This window comes from Penaeus chinensis, chromosome 32 (assembly GCF_019202785.1).
Source record: "Penaeus chinensis breed Huanghai No. 1 chromosome 32, ASM1920278v2, whole genome shotgun sequence".
Taxonomy (NCBI): Eukaryota; Metazoa; Arthropoda; class Malacostraca; order Decapoda; family Penaeidae; genus Penaeus; species Penaeus chinensis.
In genome coordinates, this window is record NC_061850.1 from 30,817,789 (window position 1) to 30,822,788 (window position 5,000).

The window sequence follows — 5,000 nt, forward strand, 5'->3', positions numbered from 1 at the left end:
GATGAGAGAGAGAGAGGAAGAGAGAGAGAGAGGAGAGAGAGGAGAGAGTGAGAGAGAGAGAGGAAGAGGAGAGAAGAGAGAGAGAGCGAGATGAGAGAGAGAGAGAGAGAGACTGAGAAATGAGAGAGAGAGAGTGAGACGAGATGATGAGAGTGTGATGATGAGTGATGAGAGAGAGAGTGATGAAGAGGGAGAAGAAGAGAGGATGGAGAAGTGAGGAGGGAGACGAGGTGAGAGCTGAGGGAAAATAAGAGGAGGTTCGTGAGAGAGAGGAGGAGAGAGACTGAGAGAGATAGTGAGGTTAGCGATGAGAGATGAGTAGAGAGAAGATTGAGGAGACGGAGAGAGAGAGAGAGAGATAGAGAGAGAGAGAGACGGAGAGTTGGTGAGAGTGTGAGAGAGATGATGTGAGAGAATGGATTGTGAGAGGTTGAGAGAGAGAGGAGAGAGAGAGATGATTGTGAGAGAGAGAGGAATGTGAGAGAGAGAGAGAGAGAGAGAGTGAGAGACCGATGGAGAGTGATGATGATGGAGAGTAGAGAAGAGAGAGAATGATGAGAGAGAGAGAGAGATGATAACGTGATGAGATGAGATTATCTTTGGAGAGAGAGAGTGAGACGAGAGTGATGTTGAGCGAGATGAGGATATGAGAGGAGAGAGAGAGATGACTTGATGAGAGATAGATGAGAGAGGTGAGGAGTGATGATGAGAGAGGGATGGGAGAGAGAGAGAGAGGAGCGAAGAGGAGAGAGACGAGGGAGGGAGTGAATGAGAGAGAGATGAGAGAGTGAGGAGAGAGGGGAGGGACGAGAGAGAGAGAGTGTGAAGAGAATGAGGACGAGAGAGAGCTGAGAGGAGAGAGAGAAGAGGAGAAGAAGAGAGAGAGAGAGGGGTGAGGAAAGGAGAGGGGAGAGAACGGAGGGCGGAGGAGAGCGAGAGGCGTGAGAAAGAGGACGTAGAAGAGGAGGAGACAGGGCGAGCCTTGTAGATTTAAAAAGAAACCGAAATGAAATTAAGCGAGCGTCGTTTTCGGCCCAATTAGTGGCGCCGAGGCAGGTGTGACACCCAGGTACGTGTGTCTTTATTCCTTCGCAGTCCCTCGGCCGGCCGTGCCCTCGCTTCGTGCCCCCTTCCGTGCCCTCGTCCCGAGCCCTCACTCCGAAGCCCTCGCTCCGAAGCCCACGCCCCGCCGCGGCCGGGCACGCTACGGGGCAGGAGGAGGAGCTTCCTTCCCCTCCCCCTTTCGGGGCGTGGCCGGGGAGGGGACGGAGGGACGAGCGATACGTGAGAGAGTAGTTTGGGGTCGTCAGTGTTAGCACACGTGTTCTCGGCTCGACGCAGCCGCTCCAACACCTGCGTCACACCTGCACCGCCCGCCCTCCGCCGCACCACCACCCGCCGCCCCGCTCGCGCCACAAGTAAGTGCTCGCGCCCTCTCAGTCACCGTAAGGCGAACACAAATGTGCAAAGCTTGACAAGTGCATGGACACATGTACACACATATGTGGGCAGCATCTGTGGTATAGTGCAAGTGTCGACTCCAACCCATCCTGCTGCCCACCTGCCAAGACCACCTGAGTTCACCACTATGTAGAATAACCCTTAACACTTGTTATTTTCACCATCTCACGACGCACTTGTGAAAAAAACACATGTTCCAGGCGGATCGCGATCATATCCTATTTGCTCGGTCATTGCTTGCGACGTGATTTTCCCGAAACAATGGACTTCCGACGCCCGACACCCGACGTCGTGGGCACGGAACCTCCTCGCGACCTGCGCTCGCTCGGCCCGGAATTTTTGTCTTGCCGTCGGCTCAGCCATTCCGACTTTTATCGGGATTTATTCGAAGCCAAAACCTGTCCATATGTTTCGTTTTTTCATGAATTTGTAAACGGAATGATCACTTCGAAAAAATAAAAGATTTGTTTTTCTCTTTGCTTGTTCAAATGCTGATAAAAACGTTGGGTCTCATGAATAAAGAACTTGCACTAAATAAAAGTTAAATTCAAACGAAAAAAAACACAAAGAAATCAATAACGATAGATAGATAGATTGACGAATGTATATAGCACTGTTTTCCGACCTTGTTGACCGTAAAGCCCTTCCGGGTAATGAAACAGTCAAGAAAACCGAATAATTTAACGAAATCCTTCAGTGTTTACGTTCTGTGTCCTAACCGCCCATCGCATCGAAAAACCGGATTTCAACATATTTACGAATTGAAGGAATATGCGATGAGACAAACGTGTTCAGTCCGTTAGACGAATTAACTATGTTTATATCCATATTCATAACCAGCTCGTTATCGTCGGATTAGAAATAGCTGTTAATTAAAACTAAATGAGATTTCAGTTTGGAGAAAAACTAAACTCCATCTAGACACATGGCTCCGAGTGGGTTCGAATTCCGTTGCTGTTTCATCAGATGGATGTGTTCATATCGAGCCTGATAAAGAATAAATGGCTTTGTTTACGTGTTTAGGGGTGTTTGTGTTTGTTTGCTTTTGTGCAGTGTTCTTTGCTCATATTTTGTGTGTGTTTGTGTTTGTCTGCGTGTGTGTATAGAGACATTCACACGTTGGCTCGCAAACATTATATATATATATATATATATATATATATATATATATATATATATTTAGATATATGTGTGTGTGTGTGTGTGTGTGTCAAGCATGTAGCTTATCTGTATATTCTTAAAATAACAAAAAAAGAAAGAAAAAAAAAAAACGTACAATTCTATTAAATAAATTCCAGGAGAAAGAAATGGAACATGCACAGCCCACGGCACACGAGTGGTTGCCGCAGGTGACGGTCAAAGCACACTGCAAGGGGGGGGGGGGCAGAACCCTTTACATTAGTCATCTCATCTTCACGTCAAACCAAGTTTCTTGCGAAGGAACCAGGTGTGATTGAGATGAATGTCCGATATGACGTTCTTAAAAAAAAAAAAAAAAAAAAAAAAAAAAAAAAAAAAATGGCGGTCTGTTTCTTCCTAGGTTATTTTGCTTTTAAAATCTTCGAGACTTGAGTGTGTGCATCTAGGCTGAGATGAAAGTGCCTAGAATGCGAAGTAATAATGTCCATCTGATTTCTAATGGCCAAGCAAACAATTTCCAAGTCATATATGTATGTGCGATAGACACATTATCGGGGAGGCGGTAAGGGTCACCCACGAAATTATATATGAAAATCACCCAAGGATGTTATTCTGACTCATTTCCCTATGAAATTCAACCACGAGCTCGTTGAATGTTTTCAGAACGGCTGTGCATCGTCTCGAATCTTTCGATATTTTTCAGAAATTCATCGAAAAGTCAAGCCCGATGGTTAAAGAATAAGCGCCTATTAATAGCAACCGTCACCGCTCTTATTCTTACCTAACGTCAATGCAAATAGAACAACGAAGGCAACAACAAGAAGACACACGAATATGCCGAAGGACTTTTCGCAGCATTGCTTCTTCATGCCCCGAAGGAGCAATAAAGGGAAAAGGGGTATTGTTCTTTCCTTCGTTGTTCCATGTACAATTTGTTCGACACGAATTGCATATCGCCAATGCGTTCGGAATGTCGGCCCTTAGCCTTAGGTGGGTTTGCAGCGGCCATTGCCCATGACTGAGTTAGGGGGGCATTGCACATGCATTGTTGACGCATTCTGTGGTTCTCGCTGGAAAGGCGCGCGAACTTTCAATAGTCGCATATGGATAAATATTCTGGATTTAAAAAAAAATTTTTTTTGCTTTTTAGATTACTGTTTACAAAAAAAAGGTGTATAATCTTTCGGAATCGCCACGCCGAAAGAGTGAATTGCGAATAATACATACATATATATATATATATACACATGTGCATAGGCACACATACACATACTCTCACATATATATGTATATATATATGTGTGTGTGTGTGTGTATATATATTTACATATTTATACATTTATATATATACATACAACACACACACACACACACACACACACACATATATATATATATATATATATATATATATATATATATACATATATACACACTCACCCAGACACACACACACACACACGCACACACGCACGCGCGAGCACCTACACACACACACACACACATATATATACATATACATATATATACATATATACACATATGTGTGTGTATATATATATACACATACACACATATATACATATATATACATATATGTGTGAGTGTGTGTGTGTGTGTGCCTATGTATATATAAGCATAAATATATACAGAAACACACACACACACACACACATATATATATAATATATATATAATATATATATGTATAAATATATATATACATACACACACACACATATATAAGTATGTGTGTATATTCATGTATATGTCTATACATGTCTATAGGAGTCTTCTGACGAACGTGAGGCATTATCACTTTCGTTGTGATTTCGACGCGCGATAAAAACATCATTTCTCTAGTTGCCTACAACACACACACACACATGTACATATATATATGTATATGTACGTATATATATATATATATATATATATATATATTCACACACACACACACACACATATATATATATATATATATATATATATATATATATAGATATATAGATAGATATAGATATTTATATATATATATATATATATATATATATATATATATATATATGTATATACATGCATATGTGCACACACACACACACACACGACAACAACGGGCAAGGGACTGGGGGTGGGGGGTGGGGGGTAGCGTTATAGTCGTCCACTTCCTGATGGCCGATGCAACGTCTCAGATGCTATTCCAGCAAATCTCTCAACCGATATCAAAATTCAGAAGCGATTCCACGCTGCTTACAGTATCGTTTATCTATTATTAATATTATTAATATCATTTGGTTCTTATTATCTTGACCGAAGAACCTTCTAGTGCCAGAAGGTGATGCAACTTCGTCATTGAAGTCGTCATTAGGCACACCTGTAATGAGGTGATCATTGGCATG

At 42.2% G+C, this 5,000-nt stretch overlaps 1 protein-coding gene across 3 annotated transcripts in view; it reads left to right on the forward strand.

Moving 5' to 3' along the window:
* Positions 1 to 1,177: 1,177 nt before the first annotated feature.
* LOC125042523 (arginine-glutamic acid dipeptide repeats protein-like) overlaps positions 1,178 to 5,000 on the forward strand; it is a 19,331-nt gene continuing 15,508 nt past the window's right edge. The window contains exon 1 of one of the 3 annotated variants that reach the window (XM_047638176.1): positions 1,178 to 1,418. The gene's annotated coding sequence lies outside the window, so the exon portion shown is untranslated. Of the gene's footprint in view, positions 1,419 to 4,875 lie in introns of those variants that run through there. The other 2 variants (XM_047638174.1, XM_047638173.1) reach the window with 2 other exon arrangements.